Source organism: Lactuca serriola, chromosome 1 (genome assembly GCF_051521515.1).
Source record: "Lactuca serriola cultivar US96UC23 chromosome 1, Lser_US96UC23_V15, whole genome shotgun sequence".
NCBI lineage: Eukaryota > Viridiplantae > Streptophyta > Magnoliopsida > Asterales > Asteraceae > Lactuca > Lactuca serriola.
The window spans coordinates 24283185-24306278 of record NC_136408.1 but is presented as its reverse complement, the minus strand read 5'-3'; the positions used below and the strand labels follow the sequence as shown (position 1 = coordinate 24306278).

At 42.1% G+C, this 23094-nt stretch overlaps 1 long non-coding RNA gene across 1 annotated transcript; it reads left to right on the top strand.

Moving 5' to 3' along the window:
* The first annotated feature begins 9886 nt into the window (after positions 1-9886).
* LOC145075773 (uncharacterized) lies at positions 9887-22811 on the top strand. The gene is made up of 3 exons (XR_013692514.1): positions 9887-9997; positions 11760-11936; positions 22189-22811. It is a non-coding gene; the product is annotated as an uncharacterized LOC145075773 (long non-coding RNA).
* The last annotated feature ends 283 nt before the right edge of the window (positions 22812-23094 follow it).

The following is a 23094-nucleotide window of genomic DNA, read 5'->3' as shown; positions in this document are numbered from 1 at the left end:
AACCCTAATTTAATTAGAGAGACGGAGAAAGAATGACGAATTAGTTAAGCTGATTTTATGGAACCATCAAAATGGAAATTCCATTAATACCCTTGAGACCCTTAAATGTAAATATAATAATTACAATTTGGTTCCACATTTGTTGTAATTTACATAAATGACACATTCATATGAACCTTTGATTTTAAGATTTAAATGGCTCAGATCTGTTCTCACGTTCTCAACCTTTTTGTTGTTCTCAATTGATCATACTCTTATATATATATATATATATATATATATATATATATATATATATATATATATATATATATATATAATAACACATCTAAACCTTAATATAATTAAACACGTCTAAATTTCATTAATATTTGACAAAGTATTAATTTACACACACACACACACACATATATATATATATATATATATATATATATATATATATATATATATATATATATGAACTAAAGATTAACAAATCTAAGAACCACTTTTTTAAAGGTCATTTTTGTATAACTCATAACTTATAAAATCAGATGTAGAAATTATTTGTTTAATATATGTGTAACACCATGTTCTTGATTATTTTGTGATTTAAGGCCCGTGGGCCTTAATCCGAGTATGAGAAGGTTTTGAGGCATTGAAAGAAAAAGGTTATTCCCTTTTGGGATGTGGGTGAGGTAGGTTGTGTGATAAAAGAGTCGGTTTGTGCTTTAGAGCCCGAATGTATTGTTAAGGCGCTGGTTCAGGCTTTTCATGAATTTTGGATCTAAGTTCGAGTGGGATTCAGGAAGAATAAAGATGATAGAAGTGTAGGGCTTCTCATTATCTTTCCGTGGATATAAGGATCGTCGGAAACGGACTTATAATGAAGAAGTTATGGCCTTCAGAAGTTTTATGGTTTCAGGCTTAGCCGAGTACGCTGGGCGTAATTTAGAGTACATTGGGATTAGTTTAGAGTACGATGGGCGTATTGACCAGGGAGGGTCGCGAATGTTCTTCAGAGTACGCTGGGCGTACCATATGAACGTTGGGCGTACACCAAACAGGCCTGAACGCTATTTTAGGGTCTTGGACCCTATTTAAGGTCCTTAACTCATAACCTAACCCTAATACCTTCAGCCTCCATCCATCTAAACCCTAGAAATCGACCCTAAGCCTCCATTTGAGTGATTCTTGAGCATTTTGGTGATTTAGTGAGTTTTTGGTGCATATTGTGGAAGAAGGAGTTTCTTGAGGAAGCATTTCTTGGCTTAGAGCTTGTGGATCCAAGCCCTAATCATGTTGATCTAGCTCCAGAAAGCATAAAGTTTGAATCTTAGTGGTTTTCTCATATGGATCTAGTGGGGTGATGACTTGTTGTGTTTGGCTTTTGAAGAAGAAGGAGCTTTGAAAGAGAATGGCTTGAGCACCTAGCTTTTGGATCTATGTTCTTCTCTTGTTGGTGCATCCTCCAGAGGTATCAAGTTTTGAACTTGCTTATTATTGTGCTAGTTTTTGTTTTGGATCCATTTTAGGGTTTTTGGTCCCAAAGCTTGGAGCTTTATGAGTGGTTAAGCTCCACAACCTAATATATGTCCCTTTAAGTGTTTTTAGTGGAAAGGATTCATAAAAATGAGTCGTTGGATGTTGGAATCAAACCATGCATGAGATACGATAATTTTTTAGTAGTAAAGAGTGAGAGTTTTTGTGTTTGGGACTTGATCAGCCATGCAAAGGCTTAAAGTCACGAGCTTTATTGAGTATGAGCCTTTATGGAATCCAGATCTAAGAGTATAGCAATGGTCTTAACCGATTAAGACCAAAAGAGTTGAAAAAGTAAATCTGGGCGTATGCTGAGCGTAAATCTAGTATGCCCCGCGTACTAGGTTGGTGTCCCCGATCAGGATTCGTGTGCGATGGAGTACGTTGAGCGTACCAAGGGAGGTACGCCCTGCGTAACCCCACTGTGGACTTTTTGGGCTAAGTCTTATATTAGGCCTAGAGTTTGGGCTTATTGTGCTAGAGATTTGGACCAGAGGAATATGTATATGTGCCTTGGGCCCTTGAGTTGGGCTTGCCTCTTGGACTTGAGATTTGGGCCTCGGCAGAGCCCATTTATTATTGGGCCTTGATGGGCCCAATGGGTTTTGGGGTTATTTATGGACTAGTTAGTGGACTACCTTTAGACCTAGAGAATGAGGGTTAGGACTTAGATCCTAATTTTAGATCATTGTAGATATGGCTCAGAGGTAGAGGCTGGTGCACAACGGCGACATTTGTAGGAGCCGTTCATCATTCGAGGTGAGTCTTCTCACTATACGTTACCTAGAGTGGTATTTATGTGTTGACCGGAGGGTCTTATGTGCTATGTGATATATGTATGTTATATGATTGTACAGACCGGATCGGAGGGTCCAACGATACAGACCGGGTCGGAGGGCCCAACGAGCTATGACCGAACCAGAGGGTCCAACGAGATACGGGACTGGAGGGTCCCGCTGAGACACATCGACCGGAGGATCGTACTGCAGCCTCGAGTGGCGTATGTGTTTTATGCGGTATTTTGGGGAACTTACTAAGCTTCGTGCCCATGTTATGTGTTATGTGTTTCAGGTTTTTCTCAGGATCGCAGGAAGACACTAGCTTGATTGTACACACCAGTGAAAGAGTTATGTTTCGAGGATCCTGGATTTGTAATCAAACGAACATGGAGTTGCGTTTGTAAATTGAATAAATGAGGTTTTTATAAATGTGTTATGAGAATTATATGATTTTAAATGAAAATTTTGTTTTGAAAATTTATGTTGTTACAAGTTGGTATCAGAGCCTTGGTTTGAGGGATTCGGATGCACCTTCGGGTAAATCTGGACTCAAACTGGGGATTTGACAAAGAATTTTCAAAAGAAAGGATTTTTTTTTAAACGAGCAAGAGTTTCTGTTAAAAAACGAGAAGGAGCAGTGTGTACAATCAGCCAGAGCCCGAACGGTGCTTTCCCAAAATACGCATAATTTTGTGTTATGAAATATGTTATGAGATATTATGCATGCCATAGATAGGCTAGGTATTTTAGATTTAGGACTAGAGTGGCCTGATTTGTGATGCCTTAGCCTAGGAGTTGTTGTTATCTGTGATGCACTTTCGAGTATGTGCTGAGGGAGAGTATCTAGCGGGAATCGTTGTAGAGGGGAATTTTAGTATATGAGTAATCTAGGAGAGATATCTAGATGAGCATTTGTGCAGTCGAGTAGCTAGATACCCGTGAGGGGTAGAGTTCTATATTTCGGTGATATCTTTTGAGTATGAGTAGAGCAAGTGGAGTTATCACCTAGAGCGAGTTTTACGTGTTTATTCGATGCCCAAATGCTGCTTGCTTCGTGCTTTTTGGAATTCCTGATGATGGGAGTCAGCTACCAAGCGAATGTGACGATATTCAGGAGGTAGATGACTGGCATCATAAGGAGTTTCTCAGCAGCTGATGGCGGAGAAGTGTGAGAACCTAGGATGAGCCTAAGATGTGACCTTAGTCAGAAGAGTACGCCGACAGAGTAAAGCATTTTGCAGGAGAGCGACCAAGTATGACGAGATTGGTGATTGAGGAAGTTAAGCAGCTACTTAGGAAATCTGGGATGGTCCGTGTGGAAAGTATGGGTAGATGTGGCAGGTAGTATGGGCCCGTACTACGAAAAGCAGAGGACCCATACTCGATACAGGGAAAATTCTAGAGGTTCTAAGTAGCGGATCGAGAGGTGATGTCATGGTTCGAGTACCATGATTGGTAGCAGATCGAGAGGGGATGTCATGGTTCGAGTACCATGATTGGTGTCAGATCGAGAGGTGATGTCATGGTTCGAGTACCATGATTGGCAGCAGGTTGAGAGGTGATCATATGGTTCGAGTACCATGATTCATAGCAGATTGAGAGGAGATAGCATGGTTCGAGTACCATGATTTGTGGTGGATGGTGCTTCTAGTTTTACCAGTTATCCTGTTGAGATTGATCAGACTGGGATCAAACATGATAGAGTGTGGGGAAAGAGGGTCATGTTGAACAAGTTTCAATTGAGAAGACCTTAAAGAGAAATCGAGTTGGTTCCCGAGACATTTTGGTGAGATGTCAGTTGGAGTCAGAAGACTCAGGGATAAGTAGAGGTGGTACTTTTTGGAGGATTACGGTCTGAGTTGAGCAGTCGGCCGATAGCAGATATGCCATTTTCTGTGACCAGAGTTGTGTTATTTTCTGTGAGAAGCAGCAGGGATATTGAGCTTCCAGTTTCAGAGTTGGAGGTAGACCCAATGGGGTAGCAAGGGGCTGCGACCTTTTCACCAGAGTAATTGGGCAGTATGTTTGATGCTAGTTCCTGGTGGCTAAGAGGAGTATATCGGGGCGGCAGCCCTCGTGGTCTGCGTTGTGTATCGACAATAAGAGTGAGGTCTATTGCTTTTATGAGTATTTCCGGTTTGGGAAGCGGGTCAAGGAATCATAGTCAAAGTGTGAGATTGTGCATCATTTCCGGACCGAGAGTCAGATCTAATTCGGAACAGTGGGGTATCCGACGGTGTATCGGTTTGAGGCTTCAAGATGAATAAAGGCAGTCACGCCGGGAGGATTCTGAGATTTTTGGTCAAAGTTGGGATATGTGGAGTTGCTTGGTTTCCATCGGGAAGATCATTAAAGTGATTATGTGATACACTCCAAGAGTCAAGTGTGATATACTTGGTGAAACAGTCTAGGGAGTAGATTGTTGGTATGCCAATTGGTGATGGTTTGAACCCTGAGTGGGGGAGAACTGGGTATTCTTTTGAGAAGGATCGGCGATTCGTTAAAGTGTGGTTATAGGATTGGTTATGGAGATTTGTGGTGTGGACACATGAAATCTGGGTATTTGGTGAAGGAGGTGAGGTTCGATGCAAGATGATGTATGTGTAGGTGCTTACGAAAGGGTGAGTGAATCCACGGCGGTTGGTCGTTGGTCAGAGAATTTATTATGGCTAAGAAATTTTTCGGGTTTGCAAATGTTGAGTTCGAGGCGGTTGGGTAGCTGAGTTCAGAATGCAATAGCTGAGATTTGCAGGTATAGGTATAGATTGTGATCTATACTTCAGGAGGGGCAGCAATGGATTTGTCAATCAATTTCAGAGTCGGAATGAGTAGTTTCGCTTGGGTGGTGATCAGTAGAGGATGCATCTTCGGAATTTAGTCAATGTGTTTTCAGTCAGTGATATTTCCTCCGTGTTTCAATGTGTGAGATGGGAATATTTCGAGGTTCCGAGTGCTTGATTGGAAGAGGGTATCAGGGTATTTTGGGGAGCCTAAGTACTCACTAGTCAGCAAGAGAGTGTCGTGATACTGCGGGGAGCCGTAGTATTCACTGGTTAGCGAGAGAGTGTGGTGATACTGCAGGGAGCCGTAGTATCTACCAGCCAGCAAGATGATGTGGCGATACTACGGGGAGCCGTAGTATTTGCCAAGTAGTGAGGGAGCATTGTGAAACTGCGGGGAGCCGTAGCTTTCATTGGTCAGTGAGAGAGCGTTGTGGAACTGCGGGGAGCCGTAGTTTTCACTAGCCAGAGCATGGCGCAGAGGAGTTCCTAGGCTTGGGTAGCCTTATCAATGAGTCTGTGGGAATCTGGTAGACAGGGCATGGGTGAGACTGGGGTCTCCCTAATGGTCGAGAGTCGTTTTCTTCTGAGTTAAGGTGTGGTGATCATATTCGGGAGGAATTGGATGTAGTGATGTATACGAAAGTTGCGAGTAATGGGTTATGAGTTGAGAGCTTCATTGGGACGAGTGATTCCAATTTCGCGTCGACCCAGACTCTTGAGTTTGATTTGGCTCTAGTGGTGTAATGTGAAGGCAAGATAAGATTCCGAGCTTAGAGGTGGGTTCCTTCTGAGGGGTGTTGTGTGTCATCTGATGTTTTAGACCTGTATGGGTCAGTTCGTTTGTATGGGTCGGAACATGAGATGTATGAAGCTAATGAGTAGTAGACGACAGGGGCCGAGGGTGAGACGATTTCAGTTAGGATTGTAGTATTCACTTAGGGTAAAGCGAACTTTGTGACTTGTATGTCACAATGGGCCGAGATAGTTATTGTGAGAAGGAAGCCGGTAAGTCGTTTTATTGGGTGTGCAATAGGTAGCCCTTGAAGGTCCAACTGTCGGGTCGGGAGTTGACCCGGTGTTCAGTGTCGGATGGAACATTTGAGAGGAACAGGGGCTTATGATTTAGGGTGCCAGAGGATCGTTCCGAGCTGGCTTGACTGCTTTCTTGTGTCTGAGGATAGAGTTTTGAGCACCATTCCTTCAGAAGAGTTATGATAGTTGTTCAGGCAGTGGGTCCTTAGTGGGATATGACATTTCCATCCTTTTTGAATTGTGACCGGGATCAATTAGAGAATCAGAATTGATAGAGTATTCTTAGAGTATGTTATTCGATGAGCGATTAACATGATGATATTGTGAGGGTGGTCTGGCAGGGAAATAGACCAGTAGAGTTTCAAGTTCTGGAGAGAAAGATCAGGTACCGCAGCGGCAGAAGGGTCTGTCCTTCTTCGGGGTCGGGAGTTCCTGTTGGTTTTAGGTGTTTTTGGAAGAGATTGTCGTATGATATGGGGTTCTTTGGATGGTGCTTCCTGAATCATTGGGATCGACCTATGTGTTGATAAGGAGCGATTTCGAGGGCGAAATCTATTTCAAGTGGGGGAGAATTGTAACACCCTGTTCTGGATTATTTAGTGATTTAAGGCCCGTGGGCCTTAATTCGAGTATGAGAAGGTTTAGAGGCATTAAAAGAGAAAGGTTATTCCCTATTGGGATGTGGGTGAGGTAGGTTGTGTGATAAAAGAGTCGGTTTGTGCTTTAGAGCCCGAATGTATTGTTAAGGCGCCGGTTCGGGCTTTTCATGAATTTTGGATCTGAGTTCGAGTGGGATTCAGGAGGAATAAAGTTGATAGAAGTGTAGGGCTTCTCGTTAGCTTTCCGTGGATATAAGGATTGTCGGAAACGGACTTATAACGAAGAAGTTATGGCCTTCAAAAGTTTTATGGTTTCAGGCTTAGCCGAGTACGCTGGGCGTAATTTAGAGTACGTTGGGCGTACTGACCAGGGAGGGTCGTGAATGTTCTTCAGAGTATGTTGGACGTACCATATGAACGCTGGGCGTACGCCAAACAGACCTGAACGCTAATTTAGGGTCTTGGACCCTATTTAAGGTCCTTAACTCATAACCTAACCCTAATACCTCCAACCTCCATCCCTCTAAACCCTAGAAATCAACCCTAAGCCTCCATTTGAGTGATTCTTGAGCATTTTGGTGATTTAGTGAGTTTTTGGTGCATATTGTGGAAGAAGGAGTTTCTTGAGGAAGTATTTCTTGGCTTGGAGCTTGTGGATCCAAGCCCTAATCATGTTGATCTAGCTCCAGAAAGCATAAAGTTTGAATCTTAGTGGTTTTCTCATATGGTTCTAGTGGGGTGATGACTTGTTGTGTTTGGATTTTGAAGAAGAAGGAGCTTTGAAAGAGAATGGCTTGAGCACCTAGCTTTTGGATCTATGTTCTTCTCTTGTTGGTGCATCCTCCAGAGGTATCAAGTTTTGAACTTGCTTATTATTGTGCTAGTTTTTGTTTTGGGTCCATTTTAGGGTTTTTGGTCCTAAAGCTTGGAGCTTTATGAGTGGTTAAGCTCCACAACCTAATATATGTCCCTTTAAGTGTTTTTAGTGGAAAGGATTCATAAAAATGAGTCCTTGGATGTTGGAATCAAACCATGCATGAGATATGAGATTTTTTTAGTAGTAAAGAGTGAGAGTTTTTGTGTTTGGGACTTGATCAGCCATGCAAAGGCTTAAAGTCATGAGCTTTATTGAGTATGAGCCTTTATGGAATCCAGATCTAAGAGTATAGCAATGGTCTTAACCGATTAAGACCAAAAGAGTTGAAAAAGTAAATTTGCACGTACGCTGAGCGTAAATCTAGTACGCCCCGCGTACTAGGTTGGTGTCCCCGATCAGGATTCGTGTGCGATGGAGTACGTTGAGCGTACCAAGGGAGGTACGCCCCGCGTAACCCCACTGTGGACTTTTTGGGCTAAGTCTTATATTGGGCCTTAAGTGTTGGGCCTGGAGTTTGGGCTTGTTGTGCTAGAGATTTGGACCAGAGGAATATGTATATGTGCCTTGGGCCCTTGAGTTGGGCTTGCCTCTTGGACTTGAGAGTTGGGCCTCGGCAGAGCCCATTTATTATTGGGCCTTGATGGGCCCAATGGGTTTTGGGGTTATTTATGGACTAGTTAGTGGACTACCTTTAGACCTAGAGAATGAGGGTTGGGACTTAGATCCTAATTTGAGATCATCGTAGATATGGCTCAGAGGTAGAGGCTGGTGCGCAACGGCGACATTTGTAGGAGCCGTTCATCATTCGAGGTGAGTCTTCTCACTATACGTTACCTAGAGTGGTATTTATGTGTTGACCGGAGGGTCTTATGTGCTATGTGATATATGTATGTTATATGATTGTACAGACCGGATCGGAGGGTCCAACGATATAGACCGGGTCGGAGGGCCCAACGAGCTATGACCGAACCAGAGGGTCCAACGAGCTACAGGACTGGAGGGTCCCGCTGAGACACATCGACCGGAGGGTCGTACTGTAGCCTCGAGTGGCGTATGTGTTGTATGCGGTATTTTGGGGAACTTAATAAGCTTCGTGCTTACCGTGTTATGTGTTATGTGTTTCAGGTTTTTCTCAGGATCGCGGGAAGGCACTGGCTTGATTGTACACACCAGTGAAAGAGTTATGTTTCGAGGATCCTGGATTTGTAATCAAACGAACATGGAGTTGCGTTTGTAAATTGAATAAATGAGGTTTTTATAAATGTGTTATGAGAATTATATGATTTTAATTGAAAATTTTGTTTTGAAAATTTACGTTGTTACAATATGAATTATTGTACAAAAAAATGATATATTGGTAAAAATATAAAATGATTATCATGGCCTTATTTATGTTAAATAAAGTAATTTAGTTAACTAGAAATGAGTTTTGTGGAAGTAAGGTTAAAACTGAAATAGTGGTGAATTTTTTAATATTGACATGAAATGTTGGAAATAGCAACTTTGGAGTCTTAGAAATATTGATTAAAGAATGAGCAAATTAACCAAATGAAGGTTTGATGAGATAAGAAATATTGCAATGGAAAGACGGTGCGTTGGACTAAACAATACAAGAAGAATCATATTTATTTATCTATGAGCTTGTTAATTTGGAAAAGAAAATAGACAACTGATGAAATTTTATTTATTTTCAAGATACTAACTTTACAACTTAATAAATCCAATTCTAAAATGATTCATAAGGACTTATATAAATGAAAGTTGTAGTGTATTTGACAATTAAAACATAAGAAAAAGATTAGGTTAATTGGACATAGAATGAAGAAGTTATAGTGATTTAAAAATAACTAGTTCAAAGTATGAATTGAAACCGACAAAACTATGCATGTACCCAAGTTCTTGACTTAATAACTCAATATATGTACATGTTCAACCAAAGATATGTAAAGAGAAGTTGTAGTATTATTTATTTGCTTCACAATGATATAAAGATCATAGAAATTGGAATCTATACAGAGGACTTATGATATTGTCAAAACGAAGAAAAGATAGGCAAGAATTGAGAAATCAGAATATTCGGCCAAGGCATAGCTAGAAAATCACACAGACTACTACGCAAGATAGAAGTCTGTATTTTTTTTGGATTCACATGGATAAGACCCTTATGCCACATGTGTCACGTAAAGTTGTGTCCATAACTTCGACCCACACGGTCAACTAAGATATTTGAACCTTATCTTAAACACTTAAAACCCTTAAGATCTTCATTCTCCACTTTATCTATGAATTTCTCTCAAACTCTATTGAAGGTGTTAATCCGAATTTTGTGGAAATTAATCCAAAGTTGCAAGGATTAAGTCAAGTTTCAAGGAGATTATCATTAAATGTCAAGAGATAAACATGGTAATGATTCTATTCTTCTAAAATTATAAAAATTAATGAGGGAATTAAGGATGAACCTCTGATTTCTCAAAGTTCTTGCATGTTAAAATTAGCAATAGATAATAATTCTGTGATAGGCATTAACATGTTATTAAGGAATAATAACATGCTTTAATGGAGGATCATTGTTATTTGTTCATGATACAAGTTGCCAATGCATAACTTAAAATGTAAAACATGAGTATTTTTACATTATGGAATCTTGAGTTGTAATTGTGAAAAGATTAGCATATGATTAGTGGTAATAAGCAACTTTCATGATGAAATAACAAGGACTTTCTAATCTAACTACTAATTAATAGGTCCGGATTGAAGATATATAATTATTTGCCGTTAAAAAAAAAACAAAAAAAAAAAAACTTAGGTTTTAGGACACCACCTTTGATGCATGCATAAAATAAGAATATTGTCATCTGGCATATCTAATAATGGGTTATCATGTTATATCATGTAGTGAATTCAAAATTAGAATTATTGTAATCAAAGGATTTAAGTGTAGGACAATATGTTGAACATTGTTCAAGTGTCAAGAATATATATATATATATATATATATATATATATATATATATATATATATATATATATATATATATATATATATATAAAGGCATAGAAATGGAAACTCTTATGCATACATAGCCCTAGTAGATTAAATAACAGGAAAATGGAATAGTTATATAGGTGTTGAAGGAGAAAATGTCAAATGAAGGACAAAGGGATTGTGGAAGCTTAGGTGGACTCCGTTACAGTTAAGGATAGTAATGATTTTCATTGTATGATTTATCAAAAACTTATATAAATATGAAATTGCTAAAAATAAGATTAGATTTGAATTTGATATTGTTTTTCCGTGAACCATAAATTCTTAAAGAATAAATGAAGGTTAAATTCTTAAAGAATATATAAAAGAGAATTCTTTAAGAATTATTCAAATTGAAAATAAAAAAAATAATGATAAAAATCGAAAAGAACGAAAAAAATGGATAATTCAAAATAATAATAAGAATAATAAAAATGGATTTAAAAATTCATGGAAATCGCCCAAAGCATACATTTAGAAAATCATATTTTTAATAAGAGAAAATTACAAATATAGTCTAATCCCTTAATTACTTTGTGAAAAATAGCAAAAAAAAAAAAAAAAAAATACAAATATAGCCATGAAAATCGCAGATGGATTAAGCCCATCTGCGATTATAGCATTCCACCTGCAAACGTACAAGTTGATAAAGTACGGATGTGCTTTAACGACTTGTACGTTCGTAGGTGGTTTTTTTTTCTTTTAGTTTTTTTTTTCCATATAAATATCTACCATCTCTGACTAAAATCGCAGATGAACTATTTCCTCTTCATTTCACCTACGATTTTGTGTTTTTTTTTTTAATTATTTTGACTACGAAATTGATAGGGTTTGACTACAAAACAACCTTACTATATATAAAATTTTGCAAAAAGTGATCACTTGTTATTTTTTGGAAATTATTTTTAAAACCTCTCGAATAAAATGAACAAAATTTGGTTTACGTTATAACTGGTGGGAGGTGGAAAAAATATCTTAAATATGTATGTCCACATTGAGGTATTTTTGAATTCGCTTTGATATTTTATAAGTATATTAGTTATAATGATTTTGTATCTTTGGTGAGAATGAAAACCGGTTTGTTAGACAAATATAAAATTAGTCTTCGTTTCCATCATCTTGAATTGGATCATTATATAGTCATAGTTAAAGACATGGATGTTAGAATGTTGATCAACGTAATCAAATCGATTGGAGGAAGGGTTGTCAAAGTATTTGTGGGGGCCGATGAAGGTGATGCGGTTACAGAGGGTGGCGAGAGTGTAAATGAGTCGGTTGTTAACTTACGCAGCGATAAAAGGAGCAACAATCCAATAGGTACTTTCATAACTCTTAGTATACCTCAGTTTCATAATGTTGCTGAAAATGTTAATGTGAGGTATTCACATATTCACTATGTGGATCCTGAAAATTACAAGTACGTTGGTGATGATGATGTTGATACGTATCTTAATAACGTGGATGGTTGTTATGTTGATGTTCCCCAACAAGAAGTTATGTAACATCCCAAAATTCAAGCCTAAAAATTTTATTTTAATTATTTATTTCATAAAAGCATTCATTAGAAAATACTATGCAAACACGTCATTTCATAAAACAATGTATCATTTTCGAAACCCACGTCATAAACAAATATCATATCAGAGTACAATCCCAGAAAACTTCGTGTGTAAAATCATATGTGTGTGTGATGTCATGCTACGTCGCCAGCTCCTTCCCCTTAGACGAAGAGGTACCTGAAACCAAAAACTGAAACCATAAGCACAAAGCTTAGTGAGTTCCCCCATCATACCACATACCATACAATATCATCGGTATCTTTAAACCAGTAATCATCATCGGTATCTTTCAACCGGTAGTCATCATCGGTATCTTACAACCGGTAATCATCATTGATATCTTTCAACCAGTAATCATCATCGGTATCTTTCAACCAGTAACTTGGGTCTATTCCACCCCCTACTACTAGCATACAACAAGGAATAAGCATACAATCAGGCATATCCGAGTACTGAACTACCCTTCGGTCTTAAGGACCACTGTTGTAACGTCCCAAAATTCAAGACTAAAAATTTCTTTTAATAAAATATTACTTAAAGTAAAATCATCATTTCAAAACATAAACAGAGTACTAGTTTTCAAAACACATGTTCATTATCAGAGTAAAACATTCCCAAGCTGACTAATCTATGGTGTGTGCCATGCGATCATCCCGAGCTCCATCGTCCACTACCGGAAGTACCTGAAACCAAAACTAAAAGCTGTAAGCACGAAGCTTAGTGAGTTCCCCAGATACCACATACCATACAACCATTCATAGCCAAGAGCTATACATAACAGACTTATCCATAATCAATTAAGGTGCTATGTGCCAAACATAGTCTTGCCATTATGCCACGGGCCGCGCATGGTCTTCTTGGTCAAGCCTGGGCCGCTCCCTGGGTCTTACAGACAAGTGCCAAGGGCCACCCCTGGTCTTACAGACATGTGCCAAGGGCCACCCCCTGGTCTTTTATGCAAGTATCACAAAGACAACCGTGCATACTACTCTACTTAGCTAAACAGCATACAGTGTGCCAGAAGCCACCTCCTGGTCTTTCATATATATAATAGCATACAATGCGCCAGGAGCCACCTCCTGGTCTTTCATACATATTGCCTAGGGCTAACCCCCGGGTCTTCCTGTCATACATAATAGCATACGATGCGCCAGGATCCACCTCCTGGTCTTTCATACATATTGCCTAGGGCTAACCCCCGGGTCTTCCTATCATACATAATAACATGCTGAGTGCCAGGAGCCACCCCCTGGTCTTTCATGCATATTGCCTAGGGCTAACCCCCGGGGTCTTCCTATCATACATAATAACATACTGTGTGCCAGGAGCCGCCCCCTGGTCTTTCATGCATATACTAAATGGGTCGGCATTGGTGCCTTAGACCCATTCAAACAGTGAGGAGACTCACCTCGTACTGCTGAACTCTGCGGATAACCTCTGGCTACTGACCGACAACTCTTTGAACTCCTGCTCCACTCACTCCCCGAGCTACCAATGTCAAAGCAACACTGAGTCTAACTGACCCCCCGAAAGACAACCAAGTCAACTCAGGTCAAAGTCAAAGTCCTGGTCAAAGTCAACCTTCCAGGTCAACCCTACTCGTCGAGTCACCCTACTGACTCGCCGAGTTCATAAGTCCAGAGTCCTTCCATTCGCGACTCTACTCGCCGAGTCAGTCCATGACTCGCCGAGTCTACCGATTCCCGAATCCTGTCCTGTCCAACTCACCGAGTCTCTAATCGACTCACTGACCCGAGTCTAAACTCGAAGGATTTGGGGTTTCGCGACTTGACTCGCCGAGTCCAAGAACAGACTCGTTGAGTCCAAGATAATCTTCATCCAACTCGCCGAGTTGTTCTTCCAACTCGCCGAGTTCATGCCCAACTTCATCCGACTCGACGAGCTGTTCATCCCACTCGTCGAGTTCCTCCTCATCTTCAAGCTACTCGTCGAGTCCACTCAAAGGACTCGCCGAGTCCATTCAGATCTACATACATGCAGAGGACTTTCGAGTCATGCATGGACTCCAAACTGTAGATCTACCCTTCCCAAGCCTATCCCCCACGTAAAGTTGCAAACTTTACGTGTAGAGAAAGAGATCTAAGCAAAATACACCATAAACTAGGGTTTAAGGCCAAGGGGCTTCAACATTGACTCAAGGGCTGATACTTTATGCTTCTCTAGTCCATAACACACTTGGATCTGAAGTAGCAACTCCAGATCCGGCTTCTAACTCAAATGGGTGTCAAAACATGGCTTAAAAGCCCCAAATCTCACAACCATAGAAGACCTAAAGGAGAGAGAGACGACTTATTACCTTCAATATCTCAGAAAGGCTCCACAAACTCCAGATCTATAGTCCCTCCTTGCTCCTCCAAGTTCCTTCTTCCTTCTCCAAGCTTTAATGCACCTTCCAAGGCAACAAATGGCTCGATCAAAGGTTATGACGGCTAGGGTTTGATATCCAGGGCTTAAGAGGCAGTAAGGAACCCTAGGAAGAAGATTAAGACGTTTATATAGGCTCTAAGTCCCGAATTTAGGGTTTTCCATGCACAGACTAGACTCGCCGAGTCACCTTGGCCTACTCGCCGAGTCGGTCACTTACTCCTCGGCCCGGATCCCGCTCGGACTCGCCGAGTCCCTCCTTGGACTCGCCGAGTCGACCCCTAAACTTAGGGTTTTCTTTCCTTTCTTGGTCTTCAAAACTTTGGGTGTTACAACTGTCAAGGGAAAACTATCCCTATCATATACGTAACATATCATACATATATATCTCATAAACAAACACGTATCCATACCAAGATAATTATCAAAAAGACAATCATCTTCTAAAATACTCCTACTTGGTGGGCCGACATTGTGGCCTTAGACCCACCCCTACTGGAAGGTAACTCACCTCAAAAGGCTGGCTGCTGAAAAGTTGATTCACAAATGTCTGACAGCTACTCCGGTGATCCCCCGGCTATATTTCCATAAAACACTTAATCAGACATTGATACTATTCCCAGGGTAAAATGACTATTTTACCCCTGACCGATTCCAAACCAAAGTTAATTCAAAGTCAAAGCCAACTTCCAGTTGACCCGGCTCGCCGAGTTGGCTTGCCAACTCGCCGAGTCCATCTCCAGTCGATTGAACTTACTCCTGTCTCTACTCGTCGAGTTAGGCATTGACTCAACGAGTTCACTTCCTAACTGATACTCAATGGTCCTTCATCCGACTCGTCGAGTTAATCTTCATCCGATGAACACGTTCTGTCCTCGACTCGCCGAGTTGTATGAACAAATCGTCGAGTTCTATGAAGATTACCTTGGACTCGCCGCCGAGTCCCATGAACTTTCATATCAATGGCTTAGTCCAGAATGTTGGGTCACTCCCCGGAGATCCCCTTAAACCATTCCACACACAACTGGGTCCTTTCGACCCTCAACAGAATGGGACAGAACCCCCTAGACTCGCCGAGTCCAAGAATGGAATGGCCGATTTGGTCACGTCCATTCCCTAAATCCTTGCTTTATGATGAACATCCTTTGATCAAAAGATAGATCCAAGCTCCTACAATCGATCTAGCACGTAAAGTTACAAACTTTACGTGCTTGCATGGGACTTTGAGCTCAAAAGGACATAAACCAAGCTCATATGGCACATGGGACCTTTCATGGATGCAAAAGCAACCCAAATCTGCCTAGTGACTCCTTTCATGATGTGATTCAAAAGCTTTAACCCCCAACCATGTTTGCAAACATGGTTGGCCACCAAAAATGGCTCATAAAAGCCCTAAACCTCCCCAAAGAGGGATCTAACAAATGAATGAGCAAGGTCACAACTTTTTACCTTCAATGAGCTGAAGAAGGTGCACAAACTCAGGTTCCCTTGATCTCTACTTGCTTCCTCAAGTTTCTCTCATTCCTTCCATAAGATCACAAACACCAAAATCCACCAACAAGGCTTAGATTGCTTCAAAAACGGCTAGGGTTTCAGTGAGGGGTGTTTGGGAGCATAAAGGAGTGATGGAGGCTCCATAAGGTCGTTTAAATAGGGTGCAAACCCCTGGATTAGGGTTTTTGTCCAGATATCGGCTACTCGCCAAGTCCGGGACCCGACTCGCCGATTCCACAACTTAAACTCCGCGTCTCATCCCGCTTCTACTCGACGAGTCACTCCTTCGACTCGCCGAGTCCAAGACCAAAATTGCAAATCGATAAAAGAATTAAATACAAGAATACGTACCAAGAACCAGGTGCTACAAATCCCCCCACTTATTTTAGACTTCGTCCTCGAAGTCTGCTGCTCGCTCCTGAAACAGCTCAGGGTAGTGCTCCATCATTTCATCCACCGGCTCCCACGTCCACTCCGACCCCTTCCGGTGCTGCCATTGCACCTTCACGAGTTCCACTCTTTTGTTCCTCAGATCCTTCGACTTCCGGTCAAGGATCGCTACAGGTAGCTCGATGTAATTCAGGTTGTCATCAACCTAAATGTCCTCCAAGGGTATCACCGCCGAGTCGTCCATCAGGCACTTCCGCAGCTGAGAGAAGTGGAAAGTGTTGTGGATCTGACTGAGTTCGGCTGAAAGATCCAACCAGTACGCCACCTTGCCCACCCGGGCTAGAACCCTAAACGGTCCAATAAACCTGGGACCCAACTTGCCCCGCTTCATGAATCAGATGACGCCCTTCCAAGGAGACACTTTCAGGAGAACCATATCCCCGACCTGGAACTCCAGGTCTGATCGACGCTTATCGGCATAACTTTTCTGCCGACTCTGAGCAGTCTGAAGCCTGCTCTGGACCTGCTGAATCTTCTCTGTCGTCTTGAGCACTACATCGGTGCTCCCCATGACCCTTTGGCCAACCTCGCCCCAACGTATCGGGGTCCTACACCTCCTCCCATACAACATTTCGAAGGGAGGACGGTCGATACTCGCATGATAGCTATTATTATACGAGAACTCCGCCAACGGAAGGTAAGTATCCCAGCTACCTTCGAAGTCTAAAACACATGCCCGCAGCATGTCCTCTAGAGTCTGGATGGTCCGCTCGCTCTGGCCATCCGTCTGCGGGTGAAAGGTGGTGCTGAAATGCAGACGAGTACCCAACTCGTCGTGGAATTTCTTCCAAAACCTGGATGTGAACCGCACATCCCTATCTAAAATTACCGAAACTGGCACTTCGTGCCGCGCCACCACCTCCCTAATATAGATATCGGCCAATTTCTCGGCCGAGATGCTCTCCTGAATCGGGATAAAGTGGGCGCTCATGGTCAACCGATCGACGATGACCCAGATCGAATCCACTCCCCGCGCGGTCCTGGGAAGCTTGGTGATAAAATCCATCGTGATGTCTTCCCATTTCCATAGCGGAATATCCAACAACTGTATCTTTTCGTGCGGTCTCTGATGCTCGGCCTTGACCTTCCTGCAGGTTAAGCACCGCTCCACGTACCATGCCACATCCCGCTTCATGTAGGGCCACCAATAGTCCAGACGAAGATCCCTATACATCTTCATTTCCCCGGGATGAATGGAGAACCGGGATTTGTGCGCCTCCTCCATCAGAACCTGGCGCACGCCTCCATCGTAAGGGACCCACACCCTATGGTGAAGAGTCAATAACCCTCGGCTATCATAGTCGAAGGAGGAAACCTGCCCCACAATTCGCTCACTCTTCCGATGTTCCTCCTTCATAGCCTCCTGCTGAGCCTCCCGAATCCGCTTTAGCAGCGTAGTCACCACTGTCATCCTTAGGCAGATATCTCGGATCGGCGTTGTCTTGCGGCTAAGCGCGTCAGCCACCACATTGGCTTTCCCCAGATGGTAAAGGATCTCACAATCATAATCCTTTACCACGTCAAGCCACCTACGCTGCCTCATGTTCAGATTCGGCTGGTCCATGAGATACCTCAGGCTATTGTGGTCCGTGTGATTGGTACAACGAACCCCATAGAGGTAATGACACCAAATCTTGAGGGCGAACACAACAGCCCCCAACTCCAAATCATGCGTCGGGTAGTTCGCCTCGTGAGGCTTCAGCTGCCTCGAAGCGTAAGCGATAACATGCCCTCTCTGCATCAACACTACGCCCAAACCCGAGATGGACGCATCGCAGTACACAACAAAATCCTCCATGCCCTTTGGTGGGGCTAAGATTGGCGCCTTGCACAATCTCTGTCTCAACGTCTCGAATGCGGCCTGCTACTCGGGCCCCTAACGAAAAACCACGGCTTTCCTCGTCAGCCTGGTCAGGGGTACGGCTATCTTGGAGAAGTCCTGAATGAATCTCCGATAGTAGCCCGCCAATCCCAGGAAGCTCCGAATCTCGGATGGAGACCTCGGGACCTCCCATCTCATCACGGACTCTACCTTGGCCGGATCCACTGATATCCCGTCCTGGTTGACAAGGTGCCCCAGAAACTGCACCTCACGCAACCAGAACTCTCACTTGGAGAACTTAGCATACAAGCTCTTCCTCCTCAAAGTACTCAGAACCTCACGCAAGTGCTCCTCGTGCTGCTCTCGCGTCTTGGAATAAACCAAGATATTGTCAATGAAAACAATCACGGACCGATCCAACATCGGCCGGCACACGCGATTCATGAGATCCATGAACGCGGCAGGAGCATTGGTGAGCCCGAAAGGCATCACCACAAACTCGTAATGACCATAATGTATCCGAAAAGCAGTGTTCTGCACATCCTCCTCTCTGACTCTCATCTGATGATACCCTGATCGCAAATCAATCTTGGAGAACCAAGATGCTCCCTGAAGCTGGTTGAAGAGGTCATCGATCCTCGGGAATGGGTAACGGTTCTTCACCGTTACCTTATTCAGCTCTCGGTAGTCTATACACATCCGATGCGACCCGTCCTTCTTTTTCACAAACAGAATCGGGGCTCCCTAGGGTGAATTGATCGGTCTAATGAATCCCTTATCTAACAGCTCCTGCAGCTGTGTAGACAACTCCTGCATCTTAGGAGGAGCCAACCGATACGGCGCCTTGGCTATCGGAGCCGCACCAAGGACTAGGTCGATCCTAAACTCCACTTGCCTCTCCGGAGGTATCCCAGGAAAATCCTCGGGGAATACATCCATAAACTCCCGCACCACGGGTACATCACCCACTGTCGCCTTACCCGCCTCCCGGGTGTCCATAACATACGCGATACCCTGCGCAACCCTGCTGAAGGTAGCGCCTAGCTCTCGCTGCTGAACATACAACTGGTCCTCGCTGTGGCCTCTCGCCCTGAACAACCAACTCTCCCCCACTTGGGGTCCTGATCCGTACCAGCTGATGTGCACAATCTATCACTGCCCCATTGGGGCTCAACCAATCCATGCCTATAATAACCTTGTTCCCCCGCAACGGTATGGGAGCCACGTCTACCAGGTAAGGTTCCTCGAACAGCCTCAAAACACAATCTTGGTAGACCTCCGATGCTTGCACTGATCGGTCGTCTGCGATCTCGACCTCTAGAGGGTAGTCCAACATGCCCGAAGACTCAGGAAACTTCTTGCTAAGCGCAAGAGAGACAAATGATCGGGTAGCACCCGAATCAAACAACACCTGAATTGGGATACCGTTCACATGGAACGATCCTAAACGCATATACACAAAGCACATATCAATATTATAACATCATACAAATAAATCAGAGGAAAAGAATCATACCCGTCACCACATCGGGTGCAGCGCGTGCCTCCTCGGCTGTCAGCTGAAATGCTCGGGTCCGAACCACTAGAGTCTCCGACTTGACCTTCCGGCCATCCATAACCCGTGCTGTCGCTGACGCTGGCGCCACTGCTGGCGCTGCTGCTGCTGCTGCCAACCTGGGACAATTGGCCTTTTTTATGGCCCCTCTGATTGCAATGGAAGCAAATCAGGTCTGATGTCTAAATCGCAGAAGCAGGGGCAGTACAATCTTTGCCAAAATGCCCCACCTTGCCGCACTTATAGCAGCCTGAACCCGACCCAGTGCGACAAACTCCCTCATGTGACCGACCGTATTTCCCACAGCGGTCCCGCCCTGACTGGCCTTTCGGCCTACCGTCGGATCCCTTGGGCTTCTTCCCCGAAGCCCCCATCGCCTGCCCCTCAACGACCTTCCTCTTCCATATGTGCTCCAAATCAATCTCTCTCTCCTTAGCCCTGGCAATCATGGACTCTAGGGTATGGCAAGCAGAGAAACTAACATGCTTCCGAATATCAGCTCGTAGCATGTCATGGTATCGGGTCCTCCTCATATCCTTATCCCCCGCATACTAGAGTACCAACAAGGCCCTCTCCCGGAACTTGACAATGATCTCCGCCACAGTCTCCGTAGTCTATCTCATATTCAAGAACTCTCTGGCCAGCTGCTGAAGCTCCACAGCAGGTGCAAACTCATCCCTGAATCGGGTCACGAAATTTGACCATGACATAGCCTCAATGGCTGGGGCTCCCAACGTATCGCCAATCAACTCCCACCAGTCTCTGGCTCTATCCCTCAGACAACCTGCAGCGAAACAGACCTTCGACCCTTCCGGGCAGAAGCACGTCAGCTGAGCAGACTCGATGTCTGCGATCCACCTCCTAGCAGCAATGGGGTCCTTCACCCCATGAAAATCCGACACACCACTCCCACGGAAGTCCTTAAAGGACAGTGTGCGTGTACCCACCTGGCTAGACGCCAGATCACTCCAGAATTCTCGGAGGCGATCCTCCATCAGCTCGATAATCCCTTCCTTGATCGACCCGAAAATGATCGGGGTCGCCTCAAGGATACCTCTCGTAATCTCAGACGCGATAAACTCGCATAACCCATCATCGACATGCTCGGAGCCCGCTCCCGAACCCGATCCTAAACCAGATCCTGATCCCCTTGCTCCATGACGTGTGACCACCATTCTGAAAATAATAACACAATTGTCAGGATCACATATACCCCCAAAAGGCCTCACACACTCTCCAAGTTTCTAGGTTCCATCTTGACCCTCCTTGATTCGAGTACGGATTCGAGTACACAATTCTCAGGATCACATATACCCCCGAAGGTCAACGATGTTAGAAGAACACTCAAAGCCGAATATTGATGTTCATGAATGTGAGGTCTTTGAGGGTGTCAGCGGAGTGTCGACCGATGAGGTCTCTATGAGCAAAGCAGTGTAAGTGGAGCAGCGACCATGCACTAAAGGTTGATTGAGTATTTGACTCTTTGTCAGTGAGAAATGAGAAGAACTGAGATCCATTTAGTGAGATGCACCTTTTAAGACTAAGAGTGAACGAAAGATGAAGAGAGGCAACGAGAACGATGAATCTGACCATATATATATATATATATATATATATATATATATATATATATATATATATATATATATATATATATATATATATATATATATATATATTATAGAAGTATTATATGGTTTTCGACAAGCCCTGAATAAGTATTGCCAAAATGACACCCGAAACACAAACCGATTAAATCCTCTCATTTAACTCACAAACTAAACTGTTACCTGATTAACCGAAGCCCTAAAACCTAATAAGGTTTGGTTCGGATGATTTTGCAGTTTAAACAATATAATGCTCACCTTAAACGCACACCTTCCCACCAACACCCCTACACATCCATCAACACCCAACCCTACTTACACCCACACCTACACCCATACCACCCTTGTCCACCTATACCCCCACCTAAACACTTTCTCTTTTATTTTAAAGTGAAAATTGAAAACTCAATCAATTTTAAAGAAAATAACCTAACAGTTGCTTCTAAAGTTTTTTCACAAAATAGCAAAAAAAATGAAAAATGACCATAATAGCTATAATTTTCACAAGTCACCATTTGCGAAAATCTAGGTGGCATGCGATTGTTTTTAAGATGTTCATAGATTACGACATGTGAAAATCTATGTGGCCTGCGAATTTCTTTTATTAAAAAATTATAAAAAAAATCACAAGTCAACACCTGTTAAATTTAGGTAGTCTATAATTATTTTAAAGTCTTATTTTTTGAGATTTTTGTAGGTCACCTTTGTGATTGGGAGAAGTCTGATGATTGTTACGAACTTTGTGTGTAAGAGTTATAAAGTTTTTTATATTTTTATAATTTTCACCGAATAGCCTACTTTGGAGATAAAAAAATATGACATCTCGACATCCAAATTATGGGTGTAATATGTCCAAGTAAAGTCTTTCTTACAAAGAACACAATGAAAATCTAATTAAAACAAAGTTCATATGCAAAAATTATGAACGATCAAATTTGAGTTTTTTTTTTTTTTTTTTTTTTTTTTTCATATATTCACCGTATAACTTACTTTGGAATTAAAAATATATATATATATATGATTTCCCCGACATCCAAACTTGGATTATAATAAGTCAATGAAAGTCATTGTTCCAAACAATACAATAAAAAACTCCTAAAACGAAGTTTTATGAAAAATTATGAAGGTGTAAAGTTGATAAAAAATTTTGAATTTTAAATGTCACTACTACAAAAATCTCAAGACTACCTAAAAAATCATGATTATTTTGATAATAGATTTTCCATCAACATTGAAAAATGAAAATTATACCTTTTGTTCTGAAAACATTTTTATAAAAACTAAGATAAATCCTTTTGAAATGTTCACGAGGTTATGAGATAAAATCGTTAATTTTTTAAAAAATAATGAGAATTTTCTAAAGATTTTCTCAAAATTTGTATATAATGTATAAATGTATTTTTATGTAATTTTATATATTTTTACGTATTTATGTATTTTTTATTTTTAAGTTATATATATATATATATATATATATATATATATATATATATATATATATATATACGCGTGTGTGTGTGTGCGCGCGTGCGCATAAAAATTGAAATAAAAAATAATAAACATGTAAAAAAAAATACGATAATACTCAAAGGATTCATATAAA